Source organism: Mustela lutreola, chromosome 6 (assembly GCF_030435805.1).
Source record: "Mustela lutreola isolate mMusLut2 chromosome 6, mMusLut2.pri, whole genome shotgun sequence".
Lineage (NCBI taxonomy): Eukaryota > Metazoa > Chordata > Mammalia > Carnivora > Mustelidae > Mustela > Mustela lutreola.
In genome coordinates this window covers 108,576,368-108,595,658 of record NC_081295.1, presented here as the reverse complement: position 1 = coordinate 108,595,658, position 19,291 = coordinate 108,576,368, and positions in this window count along the sequence as shown.

Sequence of the window (19,291 nt, the reverse complement as noted above, 5' to 3'; positions counted from 1 at the left end):
CAAATATATATATACATGTGCACAGAGTTTAAGCAACATTCAAAGAAGCAGACCAATCCAGACACAAGTGACATTCTATTATTTTATCATTCTATTAGCTGTTTATAATAGTGGGAAGATACACTTAAATAATTCAGTATATTTTATGAGTATTCCTTTTTTACCTCATTAGTGAAATTATTAAGATAATTAGCTTTGCTAAGGCCTTTATCAAGTGTTTCTATATATGATTATTAGATTTTCTGCATCAATACAATGCATTATGATAAATATGCTAAGTTTAAAAGAAATGCCTAGTTTTCATTTGTTTAGACTATAGTCCTCTCTTAATATACCTCCTGAGATGTTTCCTACTTGCAGTTCCTGGCTACACATTAGAACCATTTAGGGAATCTCTGAGAATTCTGATGAATAGGCAACACCTTAAGCAAATCAGAATTATTGGATATGATGGTCCATGCATTAATATTTTCTAAAGATCTGTGGGTAGTTTCTGTGTGCAGCTAATGTGGAGAAATACAGAGGATAGAGATAGAGATCTTATGATCCATGCTGTCATGATCTTCTTTGTCTTAACAGGGAATTTAAAGGGTTTTTTGTTCACTTTTTATTGTATTGAAAATACAGTATTGAACTCTTTCTAATCAACGTCATTTTTACAAAAAAAAGTTTTTTTGGATTCTGAATTTTTTAAAAGAGTAATTCTCTGTTTACTCTGACTTAGGACTTTCAGGAGTTTCCTGATATAAAGAAAAATTAACATAAAATAAGAAAATATTTAAGGAGAAAATTAGCAAGCTTTATTAATGTATACATGTTATATTCAACATTTAGAGGTTGAAAATTGATATGACTTTTCAAATAATCTGTTTAATATTTTATATTAGAAAGAGTTTCATCAAAACTGGTTGGAAATTTGTTACTTAAAGTGTTAAATTGCAATTATAGAGAAAATGGGCTTATATAGAGTGAATCACCTCAATTCTTGATATAATAAATGAAGGATATCTTATCTTTCTATCAAGAGAGATAGCCAAGAAGAAAGGAAGCTTTTAATTTTCTTTTCAAAATTCTTATTATACCCACACATTTGATTCAAGGGAAAACTTTGCAATAAAAATGTGTGCATTATTTCCTGGGCATTATATATTAAATTATCAAACTAGAGACTAATAGTGCCCTTTGGGTCAATAGGCCACTTAAGCATTTAGTTAAATTTATATGAGTACATTGCTTGAAAGATAATTATAATGATATAAAATGATTCAGTTCAATGATTCCAGTGTGGCTTAAAGATAATGAATCTTTTGTATCATTCATCTAGGGAATATTAACATTATTGAGTCCCATGACTGCTAATGAGCTTTTTGCTAGAAAAAAAAAAAAAACAGAATAAATTACACATGGAGATACTTTGGTTATTATAAGCATTATATTTAAAAAAGTAATTTGTATGCTTGTGAGTAAATAGGATTAAAATTGACTTTGATCATGAAGAAGCTGAATATTGTAGCCATCAAAATAATTTTTGTGAAAATTAATCCCTTAATAAAACTAGAAGAGTTACAGAGGTTTTAAATAAATACAGTTAGGAAGATTTTAAGATATTGTCCATAACAGGGGAGATGGAAGAATTTCCTTTATATATACAGTGCACTTTTTTATTTTTAATAACATATAGGTTAGGAAACTTACAATGGAAAAGGACCACTTGATAGAAGGTAAGAGGTCTGAGGATTTATAGTTCTAGAAACTTTAAATATTCATAACAGGAAAACATAAACATGAAAATGTATCTAAATTATTGAACACAGTTTGTGTCCATCTCTGTGTCCTCCTCACTTTGGATTGCATTGGAATCAGTACTAATGAAGGTAGATAATCCCTGTACACACATGTGTTTGGAAAAATGAAGTCATTCCTGCAAAGCTGAGTATAGATTCTGATGTATGAAGAAAAATAGACTCTGGGTTTCTTGGAAACTGGAATGGTGCCTGTTTAATTCATGCTGTACCTTAGGATTTAGCATAGTCTCTGACACAAGGTAGACAGCTAGTAAATAAATATGAAATTAATTGAAGAAGCTAAATATTAAGAACTGAATTTGATTTTAGTTAGAAGTGACAAATAACTATGTATCAATTTTTTATGCGACTGTTTATCCACTTATTTATAGCCCAGGTGAAATTTACTTAAGTCAAATTGTAAGACTAATTTTGTTCATATAGATGAATAAGGAGAAAATAACAGCATGCCATAGCTGTACAAAATAGGGTGAAAAAAATTGGAAGCTTAAATGATGTCTGGGAGAATGTTTTAATATTTGGAAAATAGATCTTTCTCTGGATTTCTGTGGGTCAACTATAAGACATAAAATACATCTAGAAAATGAGGAAGATAAAGCAGATAACTTTGGTACCTGTACCACACTCCCTGGCCTTCTGTGTATTTTTTACTTTGGTAGATAGGTTTGTGTGAGTTAGACTTTGGCTTTTCCTCCTTCGCTGTCTCACTTAACCTGCTCTCTGTGATAACTCTCAATAAGCTACTGTAGCCTAGTCTTTTTTTTTTTTTAATATTTTGTTTATTTATTTGACAGACAGAGATCTCATGTAAGCAGAGAGGCAGACAGTAAGAGAGGGGGAACCAGACTCCCTGCTGAGCAGAAAGCCCAATGCAGGACTCCGTCCCAGGACTCTGAGATCATAACCTGAGCCAAAGGCAGAGGCCCAACACTCCGAGCCCTACTGTAGCCTAGTCTTATCACATCTTACGCTTTGTGGAGTGGGGAGGGACAAAATTCAAATAGGCAATTTTGGCTATTAAAAATTAATGGCTTCTTCGACAGACCTGGGTTGGGACACTGATTCCATTTTGAAAAAATCATTTATTCTTTCAGAAGCTAGTTATGGAGCATTTATTATCTTTTATGCTATGGGACACTGTAGTGAATAAGAGTAAGGAAGCAAACTACATACCAACCAAGGTGTTTTGTAGGAAAATATAAAGTCCCTGAGATAATGTTTTTGGTGTATATGAGGAAAAGGTGTACTTGTAACTGGAGCATGAAACTGGTATTCGTAAGAAGTGAGCTCTAACTACTGACCTGTATGCTTTAATCTTTTGGCTACTTTGTCTCTCGTTACTGCATTTTAGATCCTTATATTGGCAGAGCTTCCTCCTCTCTGTTTTAAAATATTCTTTGCTGTATTTCAACTCTTCCTTAAACAAAACAAAACAAAAGCCACCCACCAGATATCATGATGGTACTATTTTCATAGCCTAGACAATATTTTCTGTAAAAATATCTATTTTTAAGAATCCAGTATACATATTTTTGAGTTAAAAGTTTCATTCTTTTACCTCCATTCTTTTTAAAACATAAAGCATACAGTTCAAAATCACCATCTTTACCTACATCCCTACTACTACCAAATATTTAATGATTTGGGGGAAAATATAATTTAATCATAAGAAAATTTATACTGGAGAATGTTTGTAAGAATTTATTGTGGTAATGTTAGCAATAACATTTTGAAATTTGTTAAAAACCAAATAACTACAGAAATTAACATTATTGCCGATTTTGTGGTGATGTATATATTTAATAAAACACAGAAATGTTGAGGTGCTATATGTTGGTAATTAAATTTAAATTAAAAAGAGTGAAAAAGAGGTGTTACCAGTTTTGTATTTTTGAAGACATGAATCTATTTCTATGTGTAATTGTGTGAACTTGTATCTCAAAATTTGAAATGCAATTCATCAAAAAAGTTGAATTTATATACATAATATGAGGCTTATATTTTTACTGGCATAACAGTTTAATTTTAAATAACTTATTTATGAACATTTAGCATATTTATATTATGCGTTTGATTCAGAAAAGTGAGATGTAGTTAGAATCTCCTCAGAGAAACTGATTTTTTAAAGAAGTTTTTGACTCCAATCTTTTGTATATGTGCTGCCGAAGCGAGCACTTGACTCCAGTCTTTTGGCTGCAAAGAAATATGAACTTGAATCGCCCTATTAGATATCAGATAAAGAGTGATCTTAAAATATGAAATTATAACACTCTGCCAGGTGGCAATTCAGATCTTTCCAAGTGTGTGAGATAATGGAACAGATTAAATGAAAGGTGATATTCAGTATAAATGAAATGATGTTGTAATAAATGAGAACCTCTTGTTAGAATGAAAGGAGATTGGGGTATTTTTTCCATGTGAAAAAAAGGAACTCTACTAGGACATTCAGAAGAATGTAGCAATATTCGTTATTTAAAGGATTCATATATTTTAAAATTGAATTTTATACAATTCTTACAATTTTGATATTAGTTTTTTTAGCTAACTTGAATATATCTATCTGAAATATTACAAAATATGTTTCTCCCACAAAAGCAAGATTTTTTAAAGAATAGTATGATAAATTAATATTTAAGGAGGTAAATAATAGAATATAAAATATAGACATGAAAATAAGTTTTCCTTTTGCTGCTTTCTCCCATTTCAGGGAATACTACTTTGGTTTTCTATGTAATTTTCCTTTGAGAGATTGACCCATAAAATGAAATATAATTTTCCAACTATATTTCCAACTAACTTGAAAAAATGACATTTATTCCTATGCATGCAAAGTCTGTGAGGTTAAGAAAAAACTTTATGTGATGTATTTGTGTTTTTAAATATCATTAATTTTTATCTTTATTCTTTAACCTGAGCATATAAACATTAAAAGGATAACATTTTTATATTATACTGCAAATAGATTATCTCAGAGAAAAATGCATGTTTTAGAGTATAAAAAATAAAATAAACCTAAGATGAGTTTTACTTCAGCTGACCTCTAAAATATCAAAATTTTAAGTTTCAATAGGTGATGAAAAGGAATGCCATAATATCCTAGGTGATCCTATTATTGTAGAAATCCCTGCATAAATAATCAGACAGAAAAAGTAGGGAGGAGTGAGGAAAGTTGCAGAGGAATCTTAATAGTTGTATCTGTTACAGTGAAATTTGCAGAAGAGTTGTCAAGAGCCCAAAGGGTGAAAAAGTTGAGAAGGAAGAAGTTTAGAAAGAAGTTACTATGGTTTCTGTCAGGTGTGACAGTGTTTTTAAAAAATGAATAGAAAAGAGAAGTAATGGAAAGCAACTCTTTCACCTTAACAATTTTGTGTAAAGACTGCCAATTTTCATGAGAAACTAAAAATCTGATACAAGGTGAAATCTCATAAATGAGATTCTGGAGGCAAGTTTGAACAGCTTTGATGCCTGATAACTAATTAAATTGCAAGTGGTTGAGAGAGGTTTTAAATTTCCTGAAAACATTAATTCAAAAGTTCCACCAGGAATTAAACCATGATATACTAAACAAATGAAAATCTAAAATAATTGCCTTTGTTGAGATCATTTTTATCAGCTCTTCAGTCACCATAATGAATCTATCACACTTCACTCCGATTTTCAGAATATTGTAAATTTCTGTTATTTCTGTTTAACATTATAACCCATTATTATTTCTTCAAACATTTAAAATAACCAGTAGCTACAAAATGGCTAAAAAAAAAATACTTTAGACGCTCTTGATTCAACTCAGATATTAGAAACTAATGAGCAGGTAAACTTGTCTATTTTATCCATGCATTTCTATGGTTAGATTTCTAGCTTTTGTATCATTTTAACTCACACTGTTTAGGTATAGGTGGGCAGCCTTAAGCTGATTAAAATTATGAGTCAATACTATCTTAAAATTCACTCAAAACATCTTTAAATGCATTAAATCGTTCAGAAATTGCATAGCCACGGAGGGTGTTTATCTTATAGAATTTTTTTTTTTTGGTACTTTGAGTGGTATGGCATACTGAATGTTAAGCATAATTAATTCTACTGCCCAGTTTCCAAAATTGATCTAATTGCCATAGAATGGCACTGCATTCAGAGATTCAGTTTCTTCTTCAAACAAATAGATATCATTTAAATACTATTTTTTATCTCTTTCACAACAATATTAAACAAACTCATCTCAGAATTTGACTTTGGGAAAGTAGTATTCTATTCACATAAACTTGAGCCTTCCTTTTAGATTATTATAACTTCTTATTTTGTTTTAAGATTTTATTTGTTTATTTGACAGAAATCATAAGTAGGCAGAGAGGCAGGCAGGCAGGGGGAGGGAGAAGCAGGCTCTCTGCTAAACAGAGAGCCCAATGTGGGGCTAGATCTAGGTCATGAAATCATGATCAGAGTTGAAGATAGAGGCTTAACCCACTGAGCCACCCAGGTGCTCTTATTATAACTGTTTTTGTTTGTTTGTTTGTTTAAGATTTTTTATTTATTCATTTGACAGAGATCACAAGTAGGCAGAGAGGCAGGCAGGCAGAGAGAGAGGAGGAAGCAGGCTCCCTGCTGAGCAGGGAGCCCGATGTGGGGCTCGATCCCAGGACCCTGAGATCATGACCCAAGCTGAAGGCACTGGCTTAACCCACTGAGCCACCCAGGTGCCCCAATAACTGTTTTAAGCAATTTCAAATATACTTGGATTAATAATATAAATATACCTCAATAAATAATTTCAATTCACTATGATCATTTTCATACTTATGACTATAGATAATTAATGCATCTTCTAGAGTGGTTCAGAATTTTTTTTAAAGATTTTATTTATTTATTTGAGACAGAGAGTGAGAGAGAGAGCACAAGAGCTGTGGAGTCAGGGGAAGGTGAGGCAGAGGGAGAGAGAGTAAACAGACTCCCTGCGGAGCGAAGAGCCAGAGGCAGGGTTTGATCTCAAGACCCTGAGATGATGACTTGAGCTGAATGAAGGCAGACACTTAACTGACTGAACCACCCAGGTGCCCCTAGAGTGGTTCAGAATTTTTTTAAAAAATGTTTTTGAATCCAAGTTCGAAGCACTCACAAGATAAGAACTGCAGATTTCTTGTTCTTTGTTTCTTCTAGAACCTACCATTTTGTCATCTAAATAAACGTTTTTAGGAAGTTAATTGATGCTAATCGTTTTTTCCTTGAATTATAAGGACTCAGTATATATTTAGAATATTATTATCATAGTTTATGTGAAACATCTCTTTTGTGTCTGGTCTATAATGTTTATTTTTCAAAATACTAAATACATAAAAAGAGATATTAAAAAAAAAGTAAACATTGCCAATCCTATAGTATTCCAGAGAGAGCAAATTTTATTTTATTCTAAATTTTTAGACATTACTTTGTGTGTGTGTATATATATACACACACATATATGTATTAATATACACACTCATATATATACACATTTGTATATATATTCAGTATAATTTTTCTTAATTTGCTTTTTTTACACAAAAATAAACATGGACATATTTTTAGGTCAATGATTAGAAATAAATATCAATGCTTAAAAAATATCAATGCTGTTAATAGGATTATAAACTTCAATTTTATTTATGCACAAAATTTATTTATGTATTTATGTATTTACTTAAGAAGGGGCAAGAGAGAAAGAAAAGGGAGGAGGGGCTAAGTGAGAGGGACAGAGAGAGAATCTTAGACAGGCTTCACATCCAGTGTGGAGCCTGACAGGGAGCTGGATCTCACAACTCTTGAGACCATGACCTGAGCCAAAATAAAGAGTCAGATGCTTACCTGATTGAGCCACCCAGGTGCACCCCAGATTTGTTCAATCAAACTCTTTTTGTTGAATATTTAGGATTTATATTTTCAGTTTGATAATCACAGATGCATGGATACATATCTTTGTGTCCAATCGTCTTATTAAAGTGCATTTCTAAATTTTGGATTGCTGAATCATATGTAATCTCATTAAATTTATATGATACATCAAAAAGGAGAACTGCTAAAAGGTTATATCAAAATTACTAGTACACAAGCATTAGGTATAATTCTGATCACCCCTACATTCACAAACACGGTGTATTATACTTTATTTAAAATTTTTTATTAGGATAACAGAATAATATTTTTAATAAGTTTCTAATTTGTATTTTTGATTAATAATAAAGTCGTATATTTTTTCATGTATTTATTCTCCATTGTGTGTGTGTGTATGTGTGTGTGTGTGTGTGTGTGTGTGTGTGTTTTCCACACTGGTGGTACCCTTCACCAATTTTTAAATTATGAATCAGTTATAATATTTCTTAAAGATCATTATTTGGAATTTTTTCAACTTTTATTATGAAAGTCTCAAATCTGGTAAAGCTAAGGGTCTTTTTTTTTTTTGGTTTTGTTTTTTTAATTTTTTATTTTTTACAAACATATATTTTTATCCCTAGGGGTACAGGTCTGTGAATCACCAGGTTTACACACTTCACAGCACTCACCAAAGCACATACCCTCCCCAATGTCCATAATCCCACCCCCTTCTCCCAAACCCATAAGTGACTCTTAATCTCACAAAGCTAAGGGTCTTTTACAATGAACAGTGTTGATCTATCACCTAGATTTTACCAGTAATATTTTTCTAAATGTGCTGTAGTACAAATGAGTACATATAGTCTTTACCCTTGCCATATGTTAATTTATATTACAATGTTAAGGAATGCCTGGGTGGCTCAGTCAGTTAAGCATTTGCCTTGGCTCAGGTCATGATCTTGGAGTCCTGAGTTTGAGCTGCACTCTGGCTCAGCGGGGAGTCTGCTTCTCCCTCTCCTGCCCCTGCCCCCACTGCTTGTGTTCTCTCTCTCTCTCACTTGCTCTCTCTCTCTCAAATAAATAAATAAAATCTTAAAAGTAATTAATTAATTTATTTTACAGTGCTAAAATGTATAAAGAAATGTACAAACCCAAGTATGTATTCTGAGTTTTGACAAATACATGCAAATCTATAACCAGAACCTAAGCAAGATTATAGTAAGAACTTTAACCCTTTATATTTCATGTCTTTAACATTTTCTTTTCTCTTTTAAAATTCTTAATATTTTGCTATATGAATTTTTAAAATGTAATTAGTTGAATGGATTTTTCCCTTTTATGTTTTCTGCCTTTTAAGTTTGCCCTTAAATGATCTGTGCACTAAGATTATAAAACTACTTATTTGTCTTCTGGTAATTGTAATTCTAGTGTGATCATATGTTTAACAAGATTCTTTTTTATTGCTAAGGTGAAGGAAATAATAAGTGCCATCAGTAACATCCCCAGTATCCAGAGAAAGTCCAAAGGAGAAACATTTTTTTTTTTTATAACTATTAACTAAAAGCAGAACCAGTCCCAATTAACAATTGGTATTTGTTGGAGAGGAAACAGTGCATTGGTAGTCAAAGTTTTCCCTCCTTGTTGCTTAGAAAGCACAGTGTAAAAAGACTTCACACATAATTACCTCAACTTATAATTACTATAATTACCATGAACTTTATATTCATTTGGCTTTTAGATTTGTCCTGATCTTAAGTGTAATTTTTGCCAAGAACAAGTCTAAAAACTGAACAAATATAAAGTTTGTGGGTAACATGATGTATGAAGCTTTTCAACCTGTTGTCTTTAAAAAAATAAACAGATTTTTTCAAGTGAAAAGCAAAAATGTATTCAAAACAAACACAATTTGCTAATGTAATTGTATTCAACAAGTTGTGTTCACAAACCTCTTTGAAAGCACTGAGACAAAGAAAAATACAATCTAAAATGTATACATTCTATTTGGAAGATTTTTAATAATGATCATAGAGAAACCTCTGGGGTTTATCAAAAACAGATAATAAAGCCCAGGTTAATTTTAAATTAACAGAACATTATTTATATAGAATGCTCTTCAGTATGGTACATACTAAAATGTTTCCAGGTTAATAACACAGACCCCACATTATTTTATTCAGAATAGGTTACTTGATTCTCAGGTAAAATGAGGTTCAAAGAAATGTTAATAGGTGATATTGCAAAAATATTTGTCTACTGGAAAATATTATATAGGTGATTTATGAAAGGAAGTTATATTTTTTATTCACCAATGTTAAGTACCCCTAAACCTACAGAGATATCATCCCTGTTCCCAAATGACCATCACTTACTTCTAAATGCAAGCTCTAGTGTCACGTTGTGATCTTCTTGTTATCCTCCATAGCTAGAACTGACCTTTCCTTCTTTCATGGTCCACTTTCCCAATGGCAATTACACTAAGATTCCTGTAAGCCTAATTGGCATGTGCGCTTTATACATCTGCCCTTTCTAATGGGCTGTAACCCTTGAAGCAGGAAGTGGTGGATAATTCTATTTTTAGAATTTCAAATGTTAATTAGTAATTTTAAATGGATAAATGGCTTGAGCATTTAGATCAAAAGGAAAGTTCTTCACTGTATTTTTGTTGTATATATCTACATTCCTTGACCATATCTGCTATCACCTTAGACCCAATGAAAATGATCCCTTGCCTACCTATTTTAATGCTTCCAAATGATGTCCTACTTCTCCCCCAGCCATTCTTATTATTTGTTGAGTGGGACAAAGGCTACTCAAATACAATGTCAACACACCAAATATAAAATGTAACTTTTCCAGGAAAACTGAACAGTGTGTCACACCGCAAAATTTTTACTTCAAAGAGGATTTCCTCTCTCTTCTCTGCTATGGAACTACACCTGTTACTTTGTGTCACATTCCTCTTTTCATTCAGATTATCCCAGACTGTGCTGACTCTGTTTACTGTGTGTTGCATAGTTTATTGTCTCCTTCCCCATGGATTGTAAATTTCACAACAATTGCCTTTCTTGTTCAGTGTATTCTACCACAGGAACATAAGTACCACAGGATCCAAAACCTCAGATCATTACAATGTCTCGCACATTGTAGAAACTCATCAAATATTTGTTGAAAGAATGGATGAATGTTTTTGCATAGCATACATATGGCGGATATGCAGAAAATATTTGTTGCATTATGAATTATTTAATTAATGATTTAGGGGATCAAATTTAGTAAATCTTAAAATGCATCTCATGAGCAAAATGTGTGTTTCTATTATAACTTAATTTAATGATGGATGTTTTCCAAACTATATTAGTACACTTTTACTTTGTACTAGTGGAAATAATTTTGTCCAAGTCTTTTCAATCAGTAACTCACCACTTAAGTTTTAGGAGAAATGGAAAAATAAAACAGTGACAAAATTATAAAAATTGTTGAACATCTTCATGAAAGATGTAATTATATACTTTAAGAATATACATTTAATTTTATACCCAAAATTATGCACCCACACTAAAGACAAACTAATGAAAAGATTTGACATTTAGATGCTCTTGCCATGTGATGTTTCATAGGATGTAAGAACAGAGCTACTTCTATTTTCTTCATATTAGCATTATACAGCCCACAGTGAAAGCAGAATACAACAAATAAATAGGTATTTGAGTTTAATTAACCAGTTTTTTTTAAATAATGATATGTTTTGATATTTCTAAATTAGAAAGTTTAAAATCTGTCACTATTTCCCACATTATTTTTCTCAATGTTGACATGTTATTACTCCTAATTGGTCAAGAAAGCAAGTCTCACACTTGACATTTAGCCACATGTTCACTTCTCAAAACCAGCTTCAGTTTTATAAATCTGTATTTCAAGGAAGATTAACAACTAGTTCTATATTTATTTCATGGAAAAATTCATTTCAAGCTATTATTCCATCTTAGATCTCATGAATTTGATAGACTAACAGTGAAGAAAGGTTAATAATGTTTCTTGGATGGAATTACCATCTATCAAATGCTTTGATGGGGCCTATTTCTTATTATTTTGAGTTATTAGTAAAAATCACAGCAAAGGGCAAAACAAACTATAATATTATTGGTACTACTAGTGTCTCTGTGGGGAAAAAATGCATACTTGACTGTACCCATGGGGATTTAACAATTGTACAGAGACTGAAAACAGTTTACTACATTGTTTTATATTATTATATCATATAGTTTCTTGGTAGAGATATTAGTTCTTTTGTTGTTTCTACCATTATAATTTTGCCAAGCTAAAAATGGATGGTTCAAGTATGCAGCCATGAAATTAAAACTAATCATGAGTTGATTTTAAGTTATTGAATTTTAGTGGAGCACCTAGGTGGCTTAGTCCTTAAGCATCTGCCTTTAACTCAGGTCATGGTCCCAGGGTCCTGGGATCAAGCTCTGTATCAGGCTCCCTGCTCAGTGGGAAGTCTGCTTTTCCCTCTCTCACTCCCCCTGCTTGGTTCTTGCTCTCACTGTCTGTCTGTTAAAAAAATAAAAAATCTTAAAAAAAAAAGTTACTGTTTCTTAGAGTATTTAGACTATGCTTTAGAGGTAAGGAGTCATATATTTGTTTCTGTGAAGCCATATAAATTATATTAGTTTTCCATTTTTAAATTGGAATGTGAATTTATAACTTCTGAATTATGTAACTTTATTATTCATGATAAGCGGCTTCTGTTTAGACATGTTTTTATTACTATTACTTTATCTAAATGATAATGTTTTGGAAGAAATCACAGTTTATATACATAGATAGAAATGGAAACTAAGTGACATAAATTACATTAAAATCCCAGTATCATTGTTTTCTTTGCAAAACAAAAATTCTGATGGCTTATCCAAAAGGAGAAATTCCATAGAATAGTCTGTGAGGGTGGATAGTGATATGGGTAGAATTTCCACTATTGTTTTATTTCATATACTTTCTTTATATAATTTGTCTAAGCTTTATTTCAGGAACATACATAATGCAACTAATGTAATTATATAAATACCAATAAATTTTATTCTTTTTTAAAAATTTTTAAGTTAGAGGACAAGTTCATGTACAACATTTTAAAATGCTAGAGTCCAAGTACTCACCTGTTTTCTGGGATAAAGATTTGTTTAAGATGCTATATCTTCAAATTCCCAGGAACTTGGCCTTCATATATATGGTGGGTATTATGTGCTTTTATCATTTACATTTATGAGCACTTGCCCTGTGCTATTGCAACACATCTGTTTGGGAATAGAATTGGCATGGCATACCAAGTTACAAAGAGAATAAAAAGATGATGCTGGAGATAATACTTAATGTTTAACATTAAGTTCAAGACTAAATAAGAAGGCAAGAGTCATTTGTATCCATGGGGTATGTTAGAGACATTGAAGGATTAACACTGAGCAGAAAACTTGCCTAGAGTCCCAAGAGTCTGGGATAAAGATCCCCTTGCAAGTTAACCTGAACCACTGGTGATGTGGGTGCGGGCCCTCCGTATTTACCTGGCAGGGCAACAGTGTAGGCAGAAAAGGCATTAAGTGAATGTTTTTCTTTTTTTTTTTTTTTTTTAAAGATTTTATTTATTTATTTGACAGACAGAGATTACAAGTAAGCAGAGAGAGAAGAGGAAGCAGGCTCCCTGCTGAGCAGAGAGCCCGATGCGGGGCTCGATCCCAGGACGCTGGGATCATGACCTGAGCCGAAGGCAGAGGCTTTAACCCACTGAGCCACCCAGGCGCCCCAAAGTGAATGTTATTCTGAACTGCTCTTGGTTCCAGAGTGAGTTAGGACACAGAGTTCATCAAGAGGCTTATGGGGGCCTTGTAGGAGGTCAGAGTTTCTTACACAAAAGATTATGAAATAATCAACCACCCACTGAAGTCAGAGGAAAAGATAATAGCCAGATGTCATAAGTGGCAGTAGTAGAAGTAGTAGAAGCTGAGGTGAAGCTAAATAAGTCCATGATCACTTTTACACTTTTTCTAAGCTGAGATTTATACTTAATACAGAATTAACAGTCATTAGTTAGCAGATGTCAACAAGATGTAACTGGCCTTGACATATAGTTTGGGAAATGTAGGAGGCTGGGGACATAGCAAGGTCTCAAGGACCTCCTGCCCCCACCCCACCCCCGCTTTTTTTTTTTTTTTTTAAACTCTCCACCACCATGAGATCTAAGACAAGTTCTCCCCCGTCCTGCAGCCAAGAGGTACTATTTTAAAGAGACAAACAGAAGAGAAGGATGTTTGAGAGACTGAACATTTTTACTAAGAAGACACTAAACACCTACCTAGAAAGGTTAAAAAATTCATTCAAGGTAACAGAGTCAGTAAATGGCAGAGGTGAAATTTTAACCTAAGAAGTTCTGTTCCAGATACCATGTTGTAACTACCATACTATTTCTTTTGCTCCAGATCTTGGTACACTTGAGAATGTACTGTGAAGCCTATAAGCTCACACACTGAACAGATATTAGGAAGCAATTTGGAAAGGAAACTCTGTGAAGCAGATAATATAAAATTCAAAATTTCTCTAGAATGAGGTATGCTGGCTAAGAGTAAACAAGTTGTGTATTATGTTTTAGCAAGTTAGGTAGATGGGTCTATTGCATTAAGCAGGACATCAATGTAGATGTTATGTAACTACCTGGTTCATATTATCTTATTGGCTCATACCCAGGGGATATTAGCTAGAATAAAAATTGGTTAGAAATCTTTGAATTGTAGGGACATCTGGGTGGCTCAGTCAGTTAAGCATCTGCCTTCAGCTCGGGTCATGATCCCAGGGTCCTGGGATTGAGTCCCACATTGGGCTCCTTGCTTAGCAGGGTGCCTGCTTCTGCCTCTGGCTGCTGTTCTCCCTGTTTGAGTTTGCTCTCTTGATCTCTGTCTCTCTTTAACAAATGAATAAATAAAATCCTTAAAGAAAAACAAATTAAAAATCATTGAGTCATATTCTTCAGAAGTGTCTAGTGTTATTTTATCTCCTTGTCCTTTGAAATATCCTGAACATATTGAAAGTACTATACCAGTTTTCCTGGAAGAAGGGAAAAGAAGAGATTCCTAAATACCAGGAGAGAACAGAGATTTCTGTGGTCTCCAGAATATCAGGAATCTGTGATCACCACCCTGTGACAAAACTAGTGGAAGTAGTAAGAAATTTCATGTTTGGCTGCTGGGCCTTAGAGACTGCATGTGCTATGAAAGTATCAAATTGTTGATTTTTTGACCATTTAGTGTTTTATTTAAATTATAATTTTTAGTTGGATAAAACATTTCAGGATTTAATAAAGCAGTAAGGATCCTAGTATGCATTTTGGGAAGGTCCGTCTGGCATCTGGGAAAACTATCTGAGAATGGCAGTAGAATTAGGATGACCAGTTTAAAGACTACTGAAGTACCCAGAGAAAGAAATTATACACAAATTTAGCAGGGGAGGAAGCACAAAAAGTGAATAGATTTGAGAGATAGTGAAGAAGGAAAAACTGAACAGGATTAGGTAATGAAATTAGCTAAGGAGAGTGAGGAGGTGTCAGACATCCAGATTTGTGTCTTGTGAAATCCTGGACATGGCAGAGTTGATTTCCAGTTTAGACGTGATGACTTTGAAATAGATCCCAACAGGAAATTGGATGACTGAGTCTGGTATTCCAGAGACCAGTAGTTCAAGTGGCGAGAAATTATGAAGGGAAAAGGGTGGAACAAGCATGCCTGGAATTCTTCTCAGCAACCTAGATTGTTATGTGCCCAGTTTATATTGTTGGGATATTTATCTATCCGTCTGTTCACTCAGTAATTTGCTAGGTACTATGCTAGTGCGGGGGATAAAATGGAAGTGAGTTAGGGTGATTCCTACTGTCTTATAGCATACCATGAATTTCTTAAAATATATAACAGCATTCCCAATGTACTGTTCTATAAAATATTGTTCTGGGCAAGGCTAATTGTTTACATATTACATTAATTCCCAATGCCTAAATGAAGGGCAGGAGTGCTGTTTTTTGGATCCTTCTTGGAGATGAATTGTATGTATTAATAATTGAAAGCACTGGGGAGCCCTACTCTTAACAAGTGTATCTAACCAGAATTTTTGAGCATGAACTAGTTTTTTAAAGATATCATACCTGTTTATATCTTTTTAGGTATAATACTAGTTTTGGATACAATGATTTCTAGTATGGTGTTCATATATGTTATTTCATTTTGAACTTCAGGTCCTTTGTGAATCTGTATCAAATTTAAATTGCTTCAATTCTCTGGCTTCTCTTTTTGCTGAAAGCAGAAGCTCATCATTCTAATGATGTTCTTAAAGGACTATTATTTCCCTAATTAATGACTGTGTCCTATTAGAATTACTGAAACAAAAATCTTATCATCTCACTAAATAGTTAGAATAAGATCTTAACAATATTCTTTCATCTGTATCAATTTTAAAATATGAAATAATTTGAATGAATATTTCTAGTTTTCTGAATAAAAGGGAAGAAAGTGAGGTATTCTTCTGAATTCTTGACTGAAAACTAGCTAACCTACGTGGTATTCTCAGGAAAGTTATCAGACATCATAATAAAAATATTCCTGTTGCTATTCTATCTTGTCCTGATTTATGCTTGAGAGAATTGCCCTTGTCAGGGTAGCATCACTGCACATCAAAGCCTGTTATGTGTAGTGCCTGTACTTATCTTTAATTTGGGAGTTTAGGTGGGTCACCATATTTGTCTGTTTAAACATATGAGATATTTATACCAAAAGCAAGTCTTTTTCAATATTCAGTAATATAGGCCTTCGTTCTTCTTTGACTTTAGCAGTATAAGTCCCTATTTGAAGTTTATGCTAAGCTTCCAAAAATTAATTTTACATATATTATATAGCCAGAATATAAGTAAATAGTTATCTGTTGCTGTCCCTATACTGAGTGCCTTAACAAAAACAGACAAAGACCCTTCATTATCGCACAGTTTGTAGGTATAGTTCAGTTGGGTTCCTCTAGCTCAAGTTCTCTCATGAGGTTGGAGTGAATGTATTAGTCACAGTCATTTCAGTTTATCTGGGAATAACCCACTCCCAAGCTCACTAACAACACTTACAGTAGGCCTCAGAAGATTCTCTTTCAAACTCACTTGACTGCAGGCAAGCCTTAGGTCTTCACTGGCTGTAGGTGACGGTTATCACTTGCTTTTAACATGGGCCTCCTCACATGGCTGCTCTCAGCACAACTGCTTGCTTCTACTGAGGGAAGGGTTCCAGAGAGAGTTAGCGAGACTGAGCAGCCAAGACTGAAACCACAATCTTTTTATAACCTATTCTTAGAAGTAACAGCCTATCACTTCTGCTATATTCATTAAAAACAAGTCTCTGAAATTGTCGAATCACTATACTGTATATCTGAAAGTAATATAACACTGTATGTTAACTATATTGAAAAAATAAATAAATAAATAAATAAAAACTAGTCTCTAAATCTGCACAGATTCAAGATGACTGAGTTCTACAACAGTGAGAATATCAGGAGGCAGAAATCATTGGAGACCATCCTAGAAACTGCCTACCACACATATATTCCTTCTTTATCTTGTGAAAAGACAGTTATGTTTCAATGCTAAATTGTTAACAAGAGGGAACAAGTTTTCTCTCCTACATTTTTCATGAATGATTACTACCTGAGATTTGTTTTGATAACTTCAAGCTGAGATGTTAAATCAAATTCAAAACAAATTCAAAAGGAAAGAAATGAAAAATAAATGTGACTTTAAGTTCTATAAAGTGACATAATTAAATTTGAAACAGATACCCAAGTTCAATTCAATTCAGAACTTGTTTGAGAAATAGTACATTAAATCTTGAACAAGATACAAAATGAATAAGAAACAACCCTTGATCCTAAATATGAGTTTGACCTTAGGCTCATGTGCCTACTGGTTAGGTGACTAAAATAAGTTGTTTAGGATAACAAGTGTTCCCATCTCAGAGGACTGCTGTGAGAATATAATTTTGTGATGATAAAATGAAATAAACCATATACAACTACACAGCTATTAAAATTCTTAGTACAGTACTTAGCACACTTGTAATCACATAATAAATAATAATAGTTATGATGACCATCATGATGACAATAGCTAACAACAATCTAACACTTTCACTATGCTTGAAGCTATTCTAAGGGTTATAAACTATTATTTATATTTTCTTATTATTAGTCAAGGAGCTTAGTATTTTGAGGTTAGACATCCAGGGTCTGCTACTTGGGCCAAATTATTTGACCTTCACAATGCTGGAAATTCTTTATAAAATGACAATACTCATAGTGCTTTAAAGAGCCAATACTTGAAAAACTGCTTAGGACACTATTTGGTATATTCTAAATGTTTAATATTTAATGCAAATTATCATTTCACCATCATTATAAAAGTAAAATAGCTATAACACCTGACAAAAAACATTCCCCAAAGTGAAGGACAAAATATTAGGAGGTTTCAAATGGCCTTTCTAATGTCTTCAGGGAGAATCAGGAAATGGTCTCTTAGAGAACACAGGGAAATTTCCTGTATAGGAATATGTAGATAAATGGGATTTTGATATGCAGAGATAGGAAGTGTATTTTATTCAGAGAGGATGGCAAAATTAAAATCTTCAAGATAGGAAATCCTGGCATGCTCAAAACAGAAGCATAAAGCTCTGGAGCATAACTGTGATGTTGTGCTTGGTGAGAGGAAATAGAGTAAGATTTGCCAGATGGAATTTTAGTGGATATTAGTCTTGCTTGTCTGCCATCCATTTTCTCTTTCTTTTAAAACAACACTTAAATTTCCATCTAAGAGAAAGTTCACTTTCAGACCATATTCGTAAGGTAGGACTGACTCATGCATCTCTCCCTGAATTAGCATCAATCTATCTAAACAGAGTATTATATCTCATAGAACAGGGGTTTTCCAAGTGTGGTCTAGGGACTGACAGCAACAGCATCACCTATGAATTTACCAATATACAAATTCTGAGGCCCCTGTACCAACCTACTGAACCAGAAATATGGGCGGGGTCCATGGGTGTTTTAACACTTCTTCTCAGTGAAATGACTGACCTAGAATTTATATGTTTTAAGGAATCATAAGAAGTTGATGATTACCTCTTAGGAGTACTTTTAATCAGAGTATGCATATTAGGAGCACATGACAAACTTTCCAAACTAAACACATCCTGGCCCATCCTATTATGACTGAAGTGGGCTTCAGCCTTTCTATATTTGCTCATTCCCAGATTATTCTAATATTTAGTAGTGTTGAAAACCAGTGCTCTGAGATGTTGCTTCCCAACTCTTAGCTTGTATGATTCAACTGGAATGTCAGCAAGGAGAAAATTATTAGCTAGAGAAGTAGTAAAAGAGTATAGAGAAGAAACAAGTCTCGATTTGGTCTTTTAAGATGGTCTTTGAAGATGTTGAAGGGGGTCATCAGGAGGTAATGACCACTGGCTGATCTTCGAGCTGGATCCAGACAATTACAGGCTCCTTACTCTGTCCTTGGCCTTGGAATGTGTGCTTCTCTCATCATTTCTACATTTGGAGTCATTTGAAGGCTGTGGCCTTGAAAG